Consider the following 23,292-nt stretch of genomic DNA (forward strand, 5'->3'; position numbering starts at 1 on the left):
ATCTGGAGCGACTCGGGTTGAAATGGTTTCCAGAAGTAGTAAACAATCAAAACTAACAATGACAGAGACAAAAAAAAAAAAAGACATGCAGAACCATAAAGACAAAAAAGTAGCCAAGTAAATAAATCCATTAATATACATAAAAGATAAAACAGATTAAAAAAAAGATTGGATAAATAAAGTAATAATAATCAAACAAAAAAATTAAAGAATTAAAAATTACAAAAACAACAAAAACATTAAAAATATTTATAATACAAAAAAAGAAAAAGAAAGTTGATGATTCTTATGTATTCCCTCCATCAGGGGAAGAGTCCAGCACGGTAGCGCAGCGGTTAGTGCTCTCGCTTCACAGCTAGAAGGTCCGGGTTCGATTCCCACCTGGACGGGCCTTTCTGTGTGGAGTTTGCATGTTCTCCCCGTGTCTGCGTAGGTTTCCTCCGGGTACTCCGGTTTCCCCTACCACTAAAAACATGCACAATAGGCCAGGATGAATGATGTGAGTGAGTGAATGTGTGGTGGTGTCAGAGGGTCCGTTGGCGCAGACGTGTGTAGTCGCGAAAGCGCTTCTGACAGTCTCCCCCAGGGGAAACTGAAGCTACAAATGTAGCTTTCCACCACCGAGAATGGAGTGAATGTACAACTGTAAAGCGCTTTGTGACCATGTCTGTGAAAGGCGCTATATAAATAAAGATCTTCTTCTTCTTCAGATACAAACAGGCGTTGTTTATCCACATATGGTTTATTCTTCAAGCAGACCTGACTCCACAGAACCGACCATGAGACCCCCCCCAGCCCGGCATCGCCCAGATCCAAGAGCCTCCCGGATAAAAGTGCATCACAAACGTGACGAACAGGAATAGACTAAAAAGAAATAAAAAATGTAATTCATTTTTGAAAAACAAAGACGAAATCGGCAAAAAGGAGCAATAAATTAAAAATAAAAAAATAATAAAAATAAATAAATAAATAAATAAATAAATAAATAAATAAATAAATAAATAAAAAAATACTAAAAAAATACTAAAAACAAAACAAAAAAATACCCAAAAAAATACTAACAAAATAAAAAAAAAATACTTAAAAAAATACTTCAAAAAATACTAAAAAAAAATACTTAAAAAATACTAAAAACAAAACAAAAAAAATACTAAAAAAATACAAAAAAAAAATACTAAAAAAATACTTAAAAATACTAAAAAAAAAAAATAAAAAAAAAAAAAAATAAATAAATAAAAAAAATACTAAAAAAAATACTAAAAACAAAACAAAAAAAATACCCCAAAAAATACTAACAAAGTAAAAAAAAATACTGAAAAAAATACTGAAAAAAATACTAAAAAAAAATACTAAAAACAAAACAAAAAAAAATACTAAAAAAAAATAATATATATTTTTTAAAAAAACATTAAAAAATATACGAAAAAAATACGAAAAAAATACTAAAAAATAATCGCAACAGGCACAGCGTAAAAAATGTATTAATAAATATTTTAATTTCATTGCTCTAAAAAGCAACCCAGCAATTCTTCATTATTTAGCTTCATGATTAAAGTATACCCTGTTTCAATGAGTAATAACCAGGTTTCCAGGTTGCGGCCCCATGTGCTGCACAAATAAAGTGTGATTGCGCTGCAAACAAAGTGCTGCCACTTCTTCCAGAGCCATTCGACTGCCCACCGATGACTGTCCAAAGCGGGAGTGCTACGGTGCAACCCGACGAGTACAGCAGCTCAGCCACATGAAAGCACCGGTCACTCGAAAGCGCCATGGCAACGCTCCCACCGCACTCCAGAAGGGGGGCAGGGGTCTTTGAGCGTGTGTTTACCCATGTGTTCACAAAGATATGAAAAATAAACACACGAGCAGTCGGGAAACAAAGCCTTTCATACGCCGTAGGTTAGCGCGTTATGTTGCCTAATGACTGAGGATGAAAGGATGTAAGAGCCGCACAGTCTCACACTCTCACATGTCTGGTTTGGTATGAGACAAATCCCAAACTATGATTATTTGGAGCAGCAGAAAATATTATTGTTATATATTGCTTTGAACCTAGGCTACAATGTTGTTTTCTTCAAGTTATTGCCATCAGGGAGGAGACTGCGTAATCCATGGGCCAGGGTTTGAGAGAACTTCAATTTCCATTCAAATCAATGAAGAGACAATCACAAATATTTTGGTCTTTAAAGGGACTATACAGAGTTTAAAAATGTCAAAAAAGCCCCTTTAAGTGTAAAACATAGCTACGTATCTGCCAGAGCACCAGAACTCAGCTATAGCTTGGTCTTGGCCAAAAGAGTTCAAACTTTTTAAAGAGGGGGTGTTCTGCTTTTTTCAGTCCCATAGCACCAGTCTATATCACACTACAATGCTGACAAACCTTCTGTTGGTCTGTAAATGCAGTAAATTAGAATAACTGCCTTGTATAAAATGTCTCTCTCAAAATGGCTGTAGTGAATGTCTTGAAATAGGCCTCTGTCTCTTTAAGAACCTCTGAGCCTTTAGACACGCCCCCTCCACACGCTGTCTGTGGCATCAGTGGGGAGGGGGTTCTGCTGAGGAGCAGTGGTCGGTTACTCGGCTGGTGACCAAAGCTCGGAGGCGTCTCCAGGAGGTGGGGGCGTTCCTAGGAGGACTCAGGCAAACCTATCCCTAAAATGGCCGCCATCAGCCAAAAATTCAACAAAAAAATGACAAAAACGCAACAAAAAAGTGACAAAAATTCAACAAAAAAATGACAAAAATTCAACAAAAATTCAACAAAAATTCAACAAAAATGTGACAAAGATTCAACAAAAATGTGACAAAAATTCAACAAAAAAGTGACAAAAATTCAACCAAAAAATGACAAAAACTCAACAAAAAAAATGACAAAAATTCAACAAAAAAGTGACAAAAATTCAACAAAAATTTGACAAAAACCTATCCCTAAAATGGCCGCCATCAGAGTTTTGACAGATTACTCAGAAATACGTGAATGTGTCAAGGCAACACTTCAGCCATGTTTTTAATGAGGGAGAGACAGAATAACATGATGTGAAGCTTGAAAAAGTTGATTTTGCGTAATACCCCCCCTTTTTGCTGTGTGGAGATGTGTGATCAGTGCAGGGAAAAGTGCACTTTCCCACAATGTTTTTGAGGTTGATTTTGCATAGGATTTCTGGCAATGTGCCAATTCATCAAGAAGCCTGAGGGTCACCAAAAGCCCCAAACCTGTCATTCCAACAGCTGTTTAAACCGGTTTATTCTAAAGACATCTGAAATCCAAACCAGTGGGGGTGAGCACCAGATGCCCGGAGAGCTTTGACATCAGATTGTTGAAAAATTCAAGTTAAAGAAGATCAGTAAAGTGGATGAAGATACACTAAGCTTTCCAGTCACGCATCTTGCTGTGGGTGTAAAGTTTTAAAGTCTGAACACTCACCAAAAAGAAAAAAAGTTGTGCCTCTGCCACATTTCTTGGCTTTGGGATTATTTACTGCACTGGAAGCCTCAGTAACGATGATGCCAGTGGTGATTAAGCACTGGGCACGAAGTTCACCAAATATATCTTGATACTTTTTTGAGGCCAGAAAAGAAATAAAATAAAATATGTTCATGCAGCAACTTGACGAACCATGTTGAATTTCCCTTAATTAGGAGTACATGAGTCTATTAAGATAACATAAGCCTCCACTGATCTCACAGTGGAGAAAACTACTGGCCACATCAGCTCTCAAGAAGCACTCAGGAGGGAGAAAAATAGTCAGTAAAATGTGCACAATGAAGGACAGAACATGAGTGAGAGTGCTACTTACCTCAGCTAATAAAGAGAATGCGTAGTAGTTTCAGTGTTGGAAATAACTCTCTTCAAAACTCTGCTGACCTAATTTAGTATCTCCAGATCTTGAGCAAGGTTTGATCAAGATTAGCAGGTTTTAGCCTTCTGTGTGGTTTTCGGTGTCAAGATTCATCTGTCAGTCTTGGCTGCCTAGTCTAGTAAAAAATCCGTTAACACTTTTGTGGTTCCGGAATGCTAGGTGTTGGCAACCTTGTTTTTATGTTAATATAAGATGTTGGGAACATATTTTATGAATATGCCAGGAAATCTTAGATTTATAGATTTAAAAATAAACTAATTATGTCAGTTTTTTCAGAGTGGAAACAAGATGGCTGCCATAACTGAACTGGCTGATAGTCAGTTCAGTTGTTGTATCTTCAAAACGATACCAGATTTTCTGAAAGATTTCCTGTGAAGTGAGATATTGCCAAACTACACATACAGCGCAAATTTCATGAAAAAATCTTGTTTAATATTGCAGATATTTCATTTTATCTGACAGGTAGTGCATGACTTAAAGGAACAGGCCACCGTTTTTACATACTGAGATATGTTCTTACCTAACCTTAGTCGAGTTAATATATCCCTGTCTGGTCTTTGTCCGTGCGCTCACACATACGCAGCCTCTCCCACATGTCACATAGCTCCAAAAAAGCTCACGATAGAAGCTACCAAGCTCTTCCACGTGTTCCCTATTTAAATAAAGTTACGTGAAGTGTTTTCATGCGAAGTATATTTACACAGAAATGTAACATGTCGATTTTATAAGCAAATAAAAAGGGGAACTATATTGTGAGGCGTAATGATACGAGGACCACAACGTCCGCGCAGTAACTCCTAAAGACTCCCCCGCTCACTTCCGTCAGTAGAAGCTGCGTGACTTGTAGAGAGCGAGCAGAGAACAGTTGAAGAAGCGTGGATAACTTGTGAACGATGCCTTTTACGTGCATCGTGCCGGGCTGTGATAACAAGCAGAAAGTATATAGTGTAGTAATGTTTCACAGATTTCCAACTCACCCCGGACGACGACACAGGACTCAGGAGCTCCACCATGAGGTAGGAATGCGCCAGCACTTTCCGAAAATATATTTTCTGCTTGTTGTAAAAGGCTCTGTACAAGTCACGCAGCTTCTATTGACGGAAGTGAGCGGGGAAGTCTTTAGGAGTTACTGCGCGGACGCTGTGCTCCTGTATCATTACGCCTCACAATATAGTTCCCCTTTTTATCTGATTATAAAATCGACATGTTACATTTCTGTGTAAATATACTTCGCATGAAAACACTTCATGTAACTTTATTTAAATAGGGAACACGTGGAAGAGCTTGGTAGCTTCTATCGTGAGCTGTTTTGGAGCTATGTGACATGTGGGAGAGGCTGCGTATGTGTGAGCGCACGGACAAAGACCAGACGGGGATATATTAACTCGGCTAAGGTTGGGTAAGAACATATCTCAGTATGTAAAAACGGTGGCCTATTCCTTTAAGGTGCGACTTTTTGGTAAACATTCTCTTCTTATTTCTTCAATAAAAAACAAACGAAGGCGATGCGCGATTGGCATATTCATACAACATGTTCCCAACATCTTATATTAACATAAAAACAAGGTTGCCAACCTCTACCATTCCAGAACCACAAAAGTTACAATTTCAGATTTCCATACTAGACTAACCTCAGAGAATCGCAGTTTTAGCAACCGTTTGCGTAATCCCCCTTAAGAGCTTAAACACAGTTGGTCACAATGAGGACATGTCCACTCAGCTCGACCAAATCCATCGCCATCCCCTTTGAAAGCTCTTGACAAGTCGTGTGTTCAACAACAGACAGTTTTCCTATTTAGTTTCATTTGCAATTTCAGTTCTCGGCCCGAGCTTCAGCACGGCATCAAATGAAATCAGCTCATTACCTCCCCCCCCCCCCCAATTACTGCGGACTGTGAGAGCCCCTCGTCTGAGTGGAAGTACAGTAAAGGCATTCCTCTCTTTGTGCTGCAAAGGCGCCGAGATGAAGGCTGGACGTAATGAAACTACAGCAAAAGTCACGTCCTTTTCCCTGATGAAAGATACAAATGCAAATGATATCACAGCCTCTCACCTATTCTCATCCGTACGACTGTGGCACGGCTTTCTCCAAAACAATGAGACCATGATAGCACCTAATTCTCCCTGACATTTAAGCCACAATGCTGGTATTAAGTGAAATTTGACAGCCAAAAGTTAAAGAAATATCACACGATTAACCTTTTGGCTGCTTTAGTTTAAAAAAAAATGAATTCAGCTAAGAAGCCACGAGGTGAGGAGAACAAAAGGAAGAAGATTGGTACCGATGCATAACACAATTAACTTTAATTATCAAAATGTTTGTGTATTGTAATGAGTGTTGCAAGTTAACTTACCTCGTTTCTCCTCCTTTTTAGGATGTAGCCTTTATTTCCCGATCACATTTTAAGTTTGCCAAAAGCTCCATTTTGCAAACAGAGCCACAGAAGCTAAACATTGCAAACTTGGTATCGTTAAATGCGGAAATAACACAATAAAGCTTTAAAATAACAAAATACAGCAGGGGAGTCCAACAGGCGGTCCACGACTTGTACACACGACCCGGAGCTTGAGATCGTCTGTGCAGAACCTATTGATGGTTCCACGTACCTGTTTTAAAGGAACAGGCCACCGTTTTTCCATACTGAGATATGTTCTTACCTGAGCTTTGACGAGTTCTTTAGGACCTGTCTGATCTTCCCCCGTGCCTTCAGTCACGTAAACACAGCGCAGACGGCAGTAAAAGAGAGTAAATTTGCTGAGACTGGCTTGTGGAGTAGCTTGTGCTAAGCAGCGAACGCAGTCAAAAAAAGCTAAATTAAGTCCGAGGCACTCGAGTCATGTAGCAAAAATAAAAGTCCTTTATTGAGTGTGGACCAGCCTACGCGTTTCGACCGCACAGGTCTTCGTCAGGGCATGTAAAATTGATCACAGGTGTGGAGATTTTAAACAAAGTGATCATGTGACCAATCATGTCACGTGATCAGCCAGGAGTAGTTTGGCATCCGCACAGTAAAGTGAAGATTACTGCGCGGATTTCGAACTACTCCTGGTATTATTACGCCTTACAATATAGTCCCCCCTTTTATCCACTTAGAAAATCCACATTGTTTAATTTTGTGTATTTATACTTTGTAGTGGAACACTTCACGTAACCATATTTAAATAGGGAAAACGTGGAAGAGCTCGGTAGCTTCTATCTTGACCTGTTTTGGAGCTATAGAGGAGAGAGGGAGAGGCTAAATGCTAACGCCGTCTGCGCTGTGTTTACGTGACTGAAGATCAGACAGGTCCTAAAGAACTCGTCACAGCTCAGGTAAGAACATGTCTCAGTGTGGAAAAACGGTGGCCTGTTCCTTTAAGTCAACCACAAATGTTGCATAAAACCGCTGTGTACCAAAAACTACGCAGAGTGACTTAAAGGTTAAAAAGTGTGCTTTCATATACATAATAGTGCAAAGGAAATATTGTGTGTACGTGTAGTAGTTTTACACGTGACACTTGATGGAAATAACGTTTTGCTCATCCTCATCTGCCGCCTCCTCTCAGTCCCAGGACACCACATCTCTCTCCTCTCAGTCCCAGGACGCCACATCTCTCACATAAACAAAGCCTCCTGACGGAAACGTCTCAGTCGAACCTGTCACTTTGAGGTTCACGTTTGAAATTCTCCCAACAACATCTCGATCCATCACCTCCACCATCCGCAGCCCCCCGCCTGAGCCTCAGCTCTCGGCCGCTTCACCCCCCGGCTTGTTTACGCCACTTCTTTGCAATCTACTTTTTTTCCGTTGCTATGGCTACGCTCCCCGTGATGGACGTATGGCTTGGTAATAAATCATTAATAATCTGGTTGTAAATCCTTAATCTGGTTGTAAAAAAAAAAAAGTTAGAATGATGTGCCGCGATACATCCGCCTCTTTCTTTTTTAAAATAATATTGAAAGCTTTGAGCATCCAGTGTCTATGTTCTGTTACATGGAGGGGATTTATTGACACTATGATTACACTTCAGGCCCGTTGTAAAGCTCAGCCGTGGTACTTTTGTACTTATAGCCGTCTACCTTCCATTAGTACATTGGCTGTTTGCTCATTTGAACTGTGTCTGGAGGCTTTCTTCACAGGTTCAGAGAGTCCAACTCGGCCTGCTCAAGGTCTTCTCCCTTAAGACGTTTCTCCTGCTCAAGGTTCTACAATGAGAATCCCACTCGTCGGTTTGCTACATCTGAGGCCAGGTTTTGCACATCAGCTGCTCAGCCTGATGCAGATCACACTATTTCCTTTACTGCAGTTTACCGAAATAAAGCATCTCTAGAAACAAGCTGTTGGTTCATTTTTGCAGGATGATCAAAGGGCATCTGGAGCTGCTGCTTCCTTTACCTGACATTTTTGAAATATTTTTAAAGAAGGAAGACAGAGAAGGATCATTGCTTCCCCTTGAGAAATAAGGTAAATGTTTTCTCTATATTTAGCGTACAAGCTAGAACGTTTGGTGACGAGAATGGTCACACCCCACCACCCCAACTTTGAGGTGTAATTGTCGGAGTGGGGGTGTTTCCATTTTTTTACCAAATATCTCTGCATTCCGTCATTCCCCCCCTTTTTCGCAGTGGTGATCCTCTTTTCTTTTGTGCAACGTCCCGCCATTCCAACTCGCGTTAGTTTACGAACTGTAGCCTTACTAACCCTAACCCTAACCCTAACCATAAGGATAGTGGAGTTTACAAACTAACCCTAACCTTTCCTTTTGCCTGGCTCTGCCAGACTCTTCCCTGTCCATTCCATGCAGGGAGTTAGTCTGGTCACGGAGCAATTGGAGCAGTTTGAAGGGGCGGGGCCTAATGCGCACAGATTGTCAGTGAAATAAACCAATTAGCGAATAGCGGACGTGACGACAGCCGTGTCCAATTCAAAAAATATGAAGTGAATATAAACTCACACGGAGAACGCGAGGCAAAATCCTTGACTACTTCATCCATGATTAGTTTTGGCTCATGTTAACGTTAATTGAACTAAAAACATAGAGGTGCAGCGAGTGACGTAACCTTCTCATTTTTCTGTGACGGTCGTGATTGGTTCGGCCTTAGCCGCCAATCAACAAACTGTTTACCGTGCGTGGCCACACCCACTTTCTTTCGTGCAGAAAGAAGGTGGGTGTGGCTTATCAGGCTACCTTTATCTTAGCCCTAACCTTAAGGATAGTGGAGTTTACAAACTAACCCTAACCTTAAGGACCAATTGTAGGAATAGTAGTGTTAAAAAGTGTGGGATTGACGGGTGTTCACAGATGGAGGGGTGTTGGAATGACGGGCTGACGAGATCACTGTTTGTCTCCACTCTTTATCCACTACAAGACCATTTTTGAAACTCAGGCTCGACAACTGATGACAGAATCACTTGTTCCAGTTAACATCAACATAGTGCATGAAACACTGGAGGGGTTTTGATGCGACCGCTGTGGATCTCAAACACAAAGCTGTTGTTTATGCTGCGACAGTCGAGCTCCTCTTTGCACCCTGAAGGCTGTGAGATGTGAGGGATGTTAGACATGAGTTATTAGTTGCAAACAAAAAAATCTGATATACAGGGCTTGTATGCAATTATATTTTCCTTTCACATTGGTTGCTTTCAAGGCTGCTGTAATCGAAGGTTTCTTGGACACCGCAGCACAACTCAAACTCGGGGCGATGGTTTTGTGCTTGTTGAGCCCCATTAGCCGAAGCGTAATGACTGTGCCTCTGAACACGGGGTGAACGGGTCTCTCACTGCCTATAACCTTGACCTGTGACATGCTCAGGCGTAAACCAGTCCGGCAAATGAAAGAAAATGAACGCTAATTACCAGGGATGTACTGCACTGTCAGCAGGTGTGAAGGTTGGCACAAAGAGATCATTTGTCGGCTCGTGGTTTGAATATTTCCAGGAGACAGATTTCCATGGAAACCCGTCTCATACAGAAGCAGTAAACATAGGACTAACTCGTATTTGCATAATTATATGGTGAGCTGTTGAAGTAGAGTCTGTCAGTGGCATCTTCTGCCTTGTAGTTGACCCACAGCGCCCTGATTATTTTCCTTCCGGGATCTTGCTGCGAGCGTGTGGTCTTTTCACAAAGCCAATGTTTTGCTCGTCGTGCTCCACCGCTAATGATTTATGCCGTTCATTTACACGGAAAACAAAAGCAGATGGACCGAGCTCATCAGGACAAGGACTTTTTCCCCCCACAATGTTATACTTTCATGTAACACAGAATGTACGTAACTATAATTAGGGAGACGGTTTTTTCGAAAGGCTGTTCCCTGAGCGTTCAGTAGTTGAGATGAAACACCAGGAGTTTTCACCGTCACACAAAGTATCCACTCTCTCTACCACAGCAATGAAAAAGTGAATAACCGAACGGATCCCGCATCTACTGTAGGCTTTAGGTGAGAAAATGGCAACAATGATGCCTTTAACACATTTTTTGTTTTTCATTTCATTTATTTATTTATTTAATATGGACATAGCAATTACATTGGACGAACCAGATGCATTGTTTAAAGTGTTATAGCACAACACCTGTCCATAGGGGCTTTTAGGATTTAAAAATAAAACACATTATTAAACACGGTTACAATAAAACAGATTATTAAACTAGATAAGGCACATTTTACACCTTTGGGCCGGTTTGAGCCACTGTTTAAGCCTCTGGTAAAGATGGTGACGTTGGTCTGCAGTTTCAGAGCCGTGGGGAGAGAGTTCCACAGTGTCGCCTCTGAAGGAGAAGCTCCACTGTCCAAAAGAGTTTCTAAACTTTGGGAGCACACACTCCCTTTAACGGAGGCTCTGGTGGAAGGTCTGAGAGAGCCCCCCCTCACCATGACCCCTCACCATGAGGCCAGAGGACAGAGAGCCCCCCCCTCACCGTGAGGCCAGAGAACAGAGGAGACACACTGTTGTTCAGACATTTAAAAGTCAATTTCAGTAAACTAACATTTACAAAGTTTTCAAAAGTAAAAAGCTTGTGCTTTTGTATGATATCACAATGATACCTCTCAAAGGTTTCTTGTCAAATATCTTGATTGCCTGTTTCTACAGAGAAGTGACTGGTTTCAGAGTGGACACTGATGTTTGTGACCCGCTGTAATGCAGGATGACAAATGTGAACAAACCATTGCATGCATGTACAATAGAGCCGCGTGGTGTGATAATTCTCTTCTTGTAAAATGAAAACAGTTCAGATTTGATTTCACTTTCCACTTTTCACTTTTTTCACTTTCCTGCACATATGAGGGGATCAGCCCAGGGGCAGGACAGATTAGTTGGTGAGCCGCATCTGGCCACAGAGCCGCAACAATAGGCTTGATGTAATAAATAAATATCGCCATAATACCATACAGATATCCCAGGCAGCTCCTCTTGTATTGAAAGGACAATCAATACAATGTAATACGTACATGATGAAAACTGGGAGAACTGATTGACCAGAGATCTGCAGCCAGCAGCTCTACACGGACTACGCTTGGATTTTAGATGCAATTCTCTTTGTTCTGAACACAATCAGCCAACATTATACAGTATAAAGAGTCATCAGGTTGGACACCCCTGCACTGGACTAAAAGGGGAGGGCAAAGATGCAGCAAGAAAAAGCAGTGTCTTTGGACCACATCAGATGCAATAATCCCTTAAAGAGGGGGTGTTCTGCTTTTTTCAGTCCCATAGCACCAGTCTATATCTCACTACAATGATGACAAACCTTATGTTGGTCTGTAAATGCAGTAAATTAGAATAACTGCCTTGTATAAAATGTCTCTCTCAAAATGGCTGCAGTGAATGTCTTGAAATAGGCCTCTGTCTCTTTAAGAACCTCTGAGCCTTTAGACACGCCCCCTCCACACGCTGTCTGTGGCATCAGTGGGGAGGGGGTTCTGCTGAGGAGCAGTGGTTGGTTACTCGGCTGGTGACCAAAGCTCGGAGGCGTCTCCAGGAGGTGGGGGCGTTCCTAGGAGGACTCAGGCAAACCTATCCCTAAAATGGCCGCCATCAGAGTTTTTACAGATTACTCAGAAATACGTGAATGTGCCAAGGCAACACTTCAGCCATGTTGTTAATGAGGGAATGACAGAATAACAGGATGGAAAGCTTGAAAAAGTCCATTTTGCATAATACCCCCCCCCTTTAATGGACTGGTGCATGAATGCATCATCCATCAAGAATGCAATAACTATGTAATGCTATGATCGAGCTGTCAGGCGGACCACACCTCCATCATCACATGTCACATCCAGCTTTCATGTGGCACCGCCGACCGGCAAAACATATCAAGGTTTAAAGAAACACTTCACTGATTCCTGAGGGAAGATTCTTGTTCTCAAACAAACCATGCCTCAGAAGTAAATAGACACATGAGTTAAAATACAAAATCTAAGTGGAAAAGTCACTGTTTGATATAGTACAAGGAAGTATGACTTAAACAAGAGGAAATCTACAACTGGACTTACTTTTACAAAAGAGCTGATGGTCTCGTTCCTCAGAGTGTTGTCCGTGGTGACCCGGCCATCAACAGACGAGGAGACTCAGGTTCCAGCTGTCCAGCACCTGCCCCAGACACGGCCTGGACCCGAGCAGAGTCTGGGGCCCGTGACGTCATCTGCCGTCACACCAACACGTCTACATCCAGCTCTTTTTCAAAAGTACGTCCAGTTGTTTTGATTTAGCCTTAATCAACTACCTGGATGACTGAGAAGCTACACTGTTTTATACAAGAAAGAATGTTTACATTGAAGTATGGAGGTATGAAATACAATCATGTCAAAGCACAGAGTCCAGGAGTTTGACGGTAACAGGAGGACAAATTCCTGCACTTCTCGAAGGAGGAGCATGACAGGAACAGGCTTTTGCTGCTGACCGTCATGTGGTGAAGCTTGTGGGAGTGAAAGTCCGGAATAGTCCTAGATTCCTTGGCATCATTTTAGACTCGAAACTAAGCTTTAAGAAACACATCAAAAAGGTTTGCCAAACAATAAAATATAATCTGTTTACATTTAAATCTATAAGAAATTCATTGACAATACAAGGAGCCAAAACGTACTTCACTGCAGTGATCTGACCTCACTGACTCTGTGGTGGATCAGGCTGGTCACAAGCCAACAAATCCACAATTAAACCTTTAGAATCTCTTTATAAACCAGCACTTAGGATTCTAGAGGAAATCACGACAGTATCATCACTGTCAAACATTGACCAAATATAAAATGCTCAGTTTTGAATATATAGTTAAATCAGCCAATCTAAAATTACTCTTCAAGATTGTTAATAATGTGGCTCCTCCAGCACTAAAAAAGTGTGTCCAAATAACATCTGATCAGAGGTCAGGTCGACAGTCAGAGGCCAATGGACCAAAACGAGAAACAGCATCAGGACAATCGGCATTTTGATTGAACGGAACAAACTTCCAACTGCACTAAAATTATGCAAAGACTTCAAACGATTTTGCCTGGGTGTGAAACAACATTTTCTGGGAAATCAAACATGTCAGCGTTAAAGAAAACAACAACAACAACAACAACAACAACAACTAAATCTGACATCTGAGAAGGGCAGGGGTGGGTATAGACTATAGAGGAACAAGTTTTCCCTTTAATAAAATGTACTTAAAAAAAAAAAAAAATGTATATAAAATGTAAATACTGTCTGTAAATATTATGAACTGTATTGTTTTATGCTTTTTGTAGTGTTTTGTAATTGTCTGTCTTGAAATTAGCTCCAGAAGCTAAAGTCTGGTACAAAACATCTTTTCATCTGCTGATTAATGCTCCTGTACATGTCCCTGTCAAATAAATAAAAATAAAATAAACTAACGGCTAATTCGCAGACCACAGTTTAGTGACTTGTGAACCCTCAGAAGGAGATATTCATCATCATCATCATTCTTTATTCAGACTCTAGGTCCATAGTATAAAGACATATATATAGACAAGACTCACATAAACAATACATACACAAGAGAGATCTTTAGTTACCTCCATAAAGTTACTAAATGTCTCACTAAAGTCGAAATGGATATTCACTTATCATGATACCACATTGTTGCTGTATCGCCCACCTTGCGCTTAGATAATCGCATACTGCCGCCCCCGGGCATCGTCAAGGCTTATTATTTTCCAAAACAACCAGTGCTTGCGAATTGGAGCCAGGGAGGACTAATTGTGCCCAGAGGAGAGAAGCCAAACCCTGGAGAGATGTGTCATTCTCACTTCTGGACACACAGAGGCACAGTACGCTCTAATGAATTCAGAAATGTTTTGCATGATACACAAGTTTTTAGTAACTGTTAGGCCAATGCTTTCCCGAATGCTTGATCTTGCTTGTCACTTTTTCGGGCTGAAACTTTTCACACGGATCTTATTCAGGTGTGGAAGGAAAAGGTTGTTTTGTCTCCCCGACATAGAGACTGACTGGGGGGATGCTGGGGTGGCATTTGGTGGTTGTGGTGGAAGATATCCTGATAAATCTACAAACTCTGTGACAGAAAAAGAAAGAAAAGGCAACAGGACTCTGACAACACGATTCAAGAGACTGTCACCGCACTCCGTCTGATCCGGAACCGAGGCATTTTGTTGACAACTCACAGCGAGGCGTGAGGTATAAACATTTCACAGAGATATAATGTCACACAGTAAACAATATTTTTTTTAAAAGGTTTATGTTAATAAATAAAAGTATCGAAAGCAGGCACCGAAAAGAAATATGAAATCTTTATATTCAAGTTTTGATGCTGTTGGTTATCAAAATTTAAAAGGAATAAAAAAGTGGGAACAATTTGAGTAAATTTGTGAAGAATTTGGGGTGGACTAAGGCAAGGCAAGTTTATTTGTAGAGCGCAATTCATACACAAGGCAATTCAAAGTGCTTCACAGCTGCATAAATATAAGAAAACAAATACAATCAATAAAAACATCAACATAAAATTAATCAATTACAGTAAAAGGCGAGAGTGCAGATAAAATACTTTGAGTCATATTCTCGGGCAAAAAGAACTGTTTTCAGCCTGGATTTGAACATCGTCAGAGTCGAGGCCTGTCTCACATCCTCATGAAGACTGTTCCAGATTTTAGCTGCATGAAACTGAAACGCAGCCTCACCGTGTTTAGTCCTGACTCTGGGAACCACCAGGAGGCCCCTCCCTGAAGTTCTCAGGGCCTGAGATGGTTCACACGGCTCTAACATGTCAGAGATGTACTTTGGTGCTAAACCATGAAAAGACTTGTAACAAGCAGAGCTGTTTTAAAAATAAAAATGTATTTAAAAAAATGATTAACCCTTTGCTGAAGCCGGTCATTTTGATTCACTCGCCTGTAAAATGACGCCTCCAAATTACAATCCTTGCTGTTTATGTCCCTTATGGAATTTACATAATACTCTTGCATGTGATCAGATCCACTATTGGCAAGTTATCAACTACAGCACTGAATAAAAGAATGATTGTCTTTATTCTCGCCAACATTTTTTGGATGAAAATAAAGGTCCACAGCTGCAATAGATGGTGGAACCAAAACACACTCTGAGCCGATAAAAATACCTGAACATATGTTTCAAACAGGTCAACAATATCTGTAAAAATTAACATTGTACATCAATTTTTACATGGATACGTCCAATGCGTTTTATAGGATCTTTGTCTTTGTAACATGTGGGGCAATGTGACTGTGGTGCGTATGGGAATGCATTTAATGGTGCACGGGGGAAATTTGGGGTGAAAAAAACTACAATTGGAAGAAAATTGGGGAAAAACACGTTAAAACAATTGGGGGAAAAGTGAAAAAATTGGTTAAAATCTGGGATAAAATAAGAAAAACTTGGAAAGTGTTTTTTCTACCCTTTTGTCATTAAAGGACTTGGTCGTCTCACCTCAAACAAATGATACAAATGCAAAAGAAATGAAACGGGAAAGGAATACATTTTCATTATTAATCTGTTTTATGGTTCTATATGACGAATAAGTTAGTATCAGTATTGAAAACCAAGTATCGTTGAGGCACCAGTGTCGAACACACGTAATAGATACAGACGGCATCTCGTCATAGAAGGGGGCGTGGCTTCGCCGAGGGGGAAAATAGAATCTTTAGAGAAACACAATTTTCCCTCTTTCTAGCCATTTTCTGGAGGAATATCAACTTATTTATCACATAAATAAAGTCAGGTGTAAATCAGGCCCAAATGGATATTTTCTCACAGCAGATTGTTCAGTAGAAGTGAAACAACGGCAGTTGTAGCAAGCGCTAGCTAACCGTTAGCATTAGCCCGATGCTAACATTTGGCATCAAGTTAGCATTCTCCGTTATTCATGTATTTATGGGACGTTGAACCACTTTGCTCCTCCCCATGTCTTTGTACCATTATTTAGTAGAAACTATATTCATATTTCAGACTTTGTTACAGTAGTTTTTGAATAATTAGAGAAAATTTACATTTTTTCAAAATTGTTTTCCCCCTTAACTGTTTTCAAAAATGACCATATATGGACGATTCCAGAGATGCCGTCTGTATCTATGGTGCCCCACTGTGCGGCTTCGGGGTTTGGGTCACATCCATGTAGATGTCGCTCTTAGCAGGTGAGATAGACGAGAGGAAACCTGAGCGGACAGATATTCTGAAACAGCGACAGGGCGTTTGATTGGTGTGAATCCACCTTTCGGTCACGACTACATTACTCCTGCATCTTCAGAAGACTGTAGCATTCCTAAACTAATGCTGTGTTTGTGTGGAAAACTGAGAAGGCAAATGCATCTCTATAAAAACCATCATCAAGCATTTTCTTCTTGTGAACGTTTTGTCTGACCGGGGCTGTTGCTGTGGATAGTTGGCGCCGTTTGATTGGGAATGGCTCTGACGTCTCTCGGGGGGGGGCCGAGTCAGCCTGTTCTCTGCTCCATGTGGTGAAGTGCCATCTTCAGACACTATCACTGAGTCGTTTTTCATTCTTCCCTTCTCCACCAGATAAAAAGTAATGAAACTTTGTGAGACGGAAAGTACTCAGAGACACGAGTCCATTTAAAGACACAGCAGCTGCCATATGAAAAGGAAAAACAGGTGCATTTTTCTTAAGAATAGAAACCCAATAGAAACTGAGGTGAACAAAGTGTTGTGCGTATACTGTTTTCTAATTGAGAGTGTCCTAATAGATGCTTTACTGTGTGGTTTGGTAATCTCACTCTCAGAAGCCACATACTGGATAAAACTCGACTGAAATCGGGCTTTACTACTTGGTAATGATGCCTCAGGCCACCCAAGCAATTTGAAACTGGCTAATGAACTGAATCTGAAAAGTGTCAATAATATTCTGTTAAGTTTCTGCTTTTTGTGAAGTGCCAAAAATTAAAAACAACCCTGACAAATGATTGAGTCTTCGAGTTGAAGGAGTCCAGTGGTCATTTATCATGAGCAGACGCCCTGAAGCAGCCACACTGGGCACTGTCTCTGCAAACTGACACAAGCAGAACTCAGTGAGGCGGGAATCCACAAGTGAAATATATATTTTTTAAAAATCAATGGTTTTGTATAGCTCAATATCACAACAGGAGCTGCCTCACAGGCCTGCCCTAAACATTAAGGCAGAAAAATAGAACAGTAAATAAGACAATGTGAAGTTCAGGCGAATGAAGTATCCAGGCAAAAACAAAGCAGGTGGTGACGAGCCACATGGGGGTCCCCCCTTGTTAGACTCGGAGAGGAAAAGCTCAGGGGACAAAAGAGAAACCTCGCGGAGAACCACAGAAGGAGAGATCCACTCCCATGGACGGACAGGCTGTAGACCCAGGGCCGATGGAAGTCCCTCAGCAGACGGGCCAAGATCACAGAACGTCCAGTCCTTGTTGGAGCTTCAGTTCCTGTTGTCCAATCACTGTAGGCCATTCGGGACACCATGTGACACCATGTGACACCATGTGACACCATGTGACACCATGTGACACCATGTGACACCACGTGAATAGTGATGAACAGACTTCATCATTCAGATAGAAATATTGACAAAGGAATATCGTATCACAATAAGACAAAGTCTGCAGTGAGAAGAAGAGGAGAGCGCTCAGTGGACCTACTTCCCACAGCAGTGTTTCTCCTAAAGCAGCTTTACTTCAGGCTGTGGGTTAGAGCTTTACTTAACTGACCTGATCATAGAATTCTATTACAAAATAAAAGGATAGCAATCTTGTAAAAACTAACCAAGATGTGCAACTTCTATAAACATTTGTCAGACAATAAACTCATTTGAGTTAAAATGCTGCTTCTAAACACTGATGGAAGGTACTTGTCAAATGTATTTGTAAAGCATGGATGGAAGGGAAGTAATATACTGCAGACATCACACACAGAGCATTTGGAATACACTGAGGCTTTACATGCAGAGGAGCAAGAGGCTGAATCCTGTTATCCCTCCATGCACAGTACACACTATCCTTAAGGGCTGAATATTAATACAAGCCAAATCCTGGGAGATTTCTACATACGTATACTCTCACTATAGCCACGGGTAGATGTTGTACTTGTTTATGTCAGGATGGTTTCAAACTGGCCTTGGTTCAATCCATAAGAAGCCAGATCATGTTTTTTCATCATTTTAAAAGTACTTCATAACATGACACTATCTGTACATGCTTTCTAATGTGCAAACACCATTTTGCACAGATAAGGCAAATATGTTTGTATAACTGAGGCGTGTCTGCCACTCGATCAACAGCTTGGTTTGTTTTCTAGAGTAAAAATGATGTTGCACCATCATGAAATTTCTACTTTTTAATGAAGTGAACAGACACACAGTCATGAGAAAGTAAATAGCAAGAGCTTTAAGTGGCATTCAAACACAGATGCACACTCTGCACAGCTGTAAAGCGTGTTAGCGTCTGATGAAGGGCTAACGCGTCACAGCGCCAACAAATACAGCACAAAATACATGTTTTCAATATGTTCATGGATTACCAATGTGATGTATTCATGTCTTTTTTCTTTCCCTTTCCCTGTCAGTCTTAAGTGAGTGACTATGGACAGATAGTTTCTATTTCTACATGGTTATACGGAGCTTGTACATTTGGGTATAGTTGGTATAGCAGGGCTGAGCGATATTATATATATTTTTGTGTGATCAGAACGAAAGAGAGATGTGCCTTAGTATAACTCTTATGTACCATATGGTGTATTTATTTATTTACCACTGTAAATGATGAAATTCTTTGACATTTTGTACGATCATAAACAATGTATATCAATATGTAAGCACAGACTCATGCATTGGTTTCCTGCATGAGCGGAAAGTTTATGTGAAGATTACTTGAATGAGAGATAAGGGGCAGGTTTACTATCAGTTCTTGAACTTCTTCCTACTCCTTTTGAGCACAAAGTCTTGTTTTGTATTTTTTTTCTTTCTGTAAAATGCTGACATACTTTTTTCTGCTCAAATAAATAAAGAAATGAAATGAATGAATGAATACATTCTTTCAGAGCTCTCCAGCTGTGCAGTCGATCAACAAAGGGACCTGTCATTGTTTTGCCAAACTTTCTCATTTTGTGACAAAGGTTGGTAAAGATACTTTGGGAAAAACATCTTATTCAAAATTCTAGTGCCATTTTCCTTGCTCAAGTACAAGACATTGGATTATCAGCCTCTGGGAAATAGTAGACAAAGCTAACAGACCTGTAGCACCTTTGTCTTCATAAAGAGTTGCCTTTTCTCAGTACAAGACTTTGAAATTGTGAAAAATACAACAGATTTATATTTGCATTATAACCAAAGCGTTTGTGTTTGTGGGCGATGTGTAATTTAAGCTAAAGCCTCCATAATGTTATGTTGCACCTAATCTGTTTTCTCTTCCTTATTATGCTGTGGTCACATACACTCCTTTAGCATCTGCTTCCCTGCATTAGAGTCTCACAAAACATCACCATGGACTGTATTCTTTCCTGGCTCTCATTAGCACAGCTTAAGCAAAAACACCCATTCTCCATGTGCAGTGAACAGCAACACGATCCCTGGTGAATACAAACCACTGCAGAGGATCGCTCCGCTCAACCATCAGCGAGACTAGCGTAGACTTTATTACAGGTTGATAGCGTTTAACGGCCTCTCCAGACTCGCTGCAGTCACATCGAGTGGGAAAACAACACTCCAATCAACACTGACCTGCGTGTAATTGCCGCTAAAATCTTTGACGCTTTGTGCTATGACATGGACGGGGCAGTTTCTGAGGACGTCACCGTGACCAGGCTGTAATCATTAGAGTTCACAGCCAAATTCTACAGTTTGTGACGCCATGTGTGTCTTCAGTCCATGCTTTTCTCAGTCAAAATAAAGAAACTACACTGAGTTGATCAATTTCACGCAATATAATTGTAGAGCAGTTCAATTACGACTACTACTATTATCCATCCATCCATTTTCTTCCTCTTTATCCGGGGCCGGGTCGTGGAGGCAGCTGTCTCAGCAGAGATGCCCAGACTTCCTGATCCACACACACCTCCTCCAGCTGTTCTGAGGGGACCCCGAGGCGACACCAGGCCAGCTCGGAGACACAGTCCCACCAGTGTGCCCTGGGCCTTCCACGAGGCCTTGTCCCAATACTACTATTATTATTACAAAAAAACTAAAATACACATATGCACCGCAATGCCCGGGCAGCGCGATGATGCAGCGACTCACTGGTGGTACCAGAAGGTCCTGTAGGTTCAAACCCCAGGCGGGACGGGGCCTGTCTGTGTGTTGTTCTCCCCGTGTCTGCATAGGCTTACGCCAGGTGCTCCTGTTTCCCCTACCAGCAAAAACATGTACAATAGGCCAGGGTGAATGAGAGCGTGTTTTCCTGTGTGTGTGTGTGTGTGTGTGTGTGTGTACTTGTACAGACAAAGTGAGGACATCAAAGAGTTGTGGAATGAGTGAGGACATTTTGGGTGGTCCTCACTTGTTTGAAGGACTGTTTGAGGGTCAAGATGTGGTTTTAGGGTTAGGGTTAGAATTGGGTTTAGATTACGGTTAGGGTTAGGGTTAGGGTTAGGGGCATGGGTTCAGGGTTAGGGGCATGGGTTCAGGGTTAGGGTTAGGGTTAGGATCAGGGTTAGAGGCATGGGTTCATGGTTAGGGTCTGGGTTTATGTCTAAGAGTGTCCTCACTAAGATACCAGTACGAGATTGCGTGTGTTTGTGTGTGAGCGAGTGGTTGGTGGTGGACAACGGGGCCGATGGCACGGATTGGCCGCCTCGCTTCCGTTCGTCTACTTCATGAGCGGCTGTGGCTGCTAGTGTAGCTAACCACCACCAGCGAGTACGGAGTGAATGAATGATGCATGGAAGTGTCGAGCGAATCTGAGCATCTGAAAAAGTGCTTTATGAGACTCATGCATTATTGCTATATTTTTTTGTTTATGTTTGTGTATTGGTTTATTTGGGACAGTGCATGTTAATGATGCGCACTTTCAAGCATCATTCATCCTGTCATCCTGTTCATGCTTTAAGTTCAGTTCAGTTTTACCCAAATCTCAAAGGTCACATAGGCCAGTTTTGCCTAAATAGAAATATAACGGCTCTTGAAAGCAAAGACCTACTTTTCCTCACGTTGTTGCCGGGTTGTCGTCATTTATTTTGTGCTCTTTTTTCATTGCTATTTTATTGCATTTTCCGCTCACATTTCTGCCACATTTTCATCCCTTTTTGTCACTTTTCTGTTGCTCTTTTGTGGCACTTTGGTTGCGTTTCCGTCACACATTTTCCGTCACTTTTTCTGCGTTTTCATCCTCGTTTTCGTCTCATTTTTGCAAACTGGAGAAAATGTGACCAAAAAAATGTTTGCAGTATTTGCAATAAGACACTTTAATTCTTAACAAAGGTGTTTTTTAGCTTTGCCAGTTGGAACAAAAAAAAAAGCATCTCCGGTTGCCATGGCATCTGCTGGAGAAGCTTTTGTTAAAACTACCTCTTATGTGCCTGATCTCTGTCCTTGGTCCTGAACCCTGGACATGCCCGACTCTTTCAGCCTATACTCACCTCCCCCCCCCCCGACCCGCGTCATCGTGAATGATCAGGGCCCGGCCATGTGTCCATTCTGGAAGAGCACAGAAGGGCCACCGGTCCCGCCTCAACCGAGCTTTACCCAAATCCCCCAAAAAAGCTAAAAAGAAAAGCATCAAAATAGCGAGAAAAAGATGATGAAAACATGAGAGAAACACGGACAAAAAACACAACAAAAAATGATAGGAAAAACAACAAAAATGTGGCGACGTGGCGAAAAGTTTCCATCACTTTTGTAGGTCTTAGCTTTCAAATGAGGCGTTACATTGTTGCTCTCAAGTCGAGAAGCTTTTAGATTTGGGTAAAGCCCAGTATAAAAAAACATGAATCTAAAAGGAATAGGCGGCGTTTTAGAATGTGATGATGTCATAATGTCAGGTGGAGGGCGGGGCCAATACAACTCTATGGGAGAAATGCAGTTTTTGGAAGAAATCTCCTAAACGATAATTGACAAATGTTTTTCCTCTTCAGTGTTTGATCGTTATTGGATTCACAAACCTGTGATATTATTTTTTTGTCTGAAAGTCCTTTCTATTGGACAACATCACACTCATGTTTCCGCATATTGTCACCACTTTTTGACATTTTTCAGAGATAATAATTGGACATTAGTTCATATGAGCCGACAGAGGAGACAATGAACTTTGTGACAGTTTTTGTTTCATGTGGATTCCTGCAGTCACGACTGAGATATGAGCCAAAAAACAAAGACATAAAAATATGCATTTTGTCAGTTACCACCGTTACCATAGTTACCGTCAGTTGATCCACCTCAATGTTAAACTATGGCTCTTTAGAATGTTGTGATGTCACGTGAACGCAGCCTATTCCGTGGAGTATGGTGCACCACAAGGTTCAATTTTGGGACCATTATTATTTATTATTTACATTAATGTTTTTGCTTCTGTTTCTACGACCGCCTTTCCCGCTCTTTTTGCTGATGATGCCGATCAAAAAAATAATAATAAAAAGCCAAACAGGGGAAAATGCACTCGTTATTGTTAAGGCGGGGGGTCAGAGGTTAAAATATGTATTTGTGGAAGTCACAGTTACTCTAATTTGGGCCCAGGGCTGTTTTTCAGTCCCGGTCCGCCCCTGTGAATAATTGATCTGAAAACCCTCTTTATGTCGTGTGTGACATTTGCCGCGCGGGCGTCCCGGAGCCAGGAAGCACGAGCCCTTCCCTTATCAGAACTCACAAAGGTCACGTCATATCGATCTCCCGGGTTCTCCCGCGCGCAGGGATACGAACGACACGCGCTCTCGTTGAGTTTCGTTGAGGAGGAAACAGCTGCGCGTGTTTACGGGTTTCGGATGATGGGCCGGGGGAGCGGAGTTGCCCGTCAGTGATGCGTAAAGCGCGCGCGCCGGGGTGGAGACTTCTTTGGAGAGGATGGACCTTGG

Source organism: Gobius niger, assembly GCF_951799975.1.
Source record: "Gobius niger genome assembly, chromosome: 15".
NCBI lineage: Eukaryota > Metazoa > Chordata > Actinopteri > Gobiiformes > Gobiidae > Gobius > Gobius niger.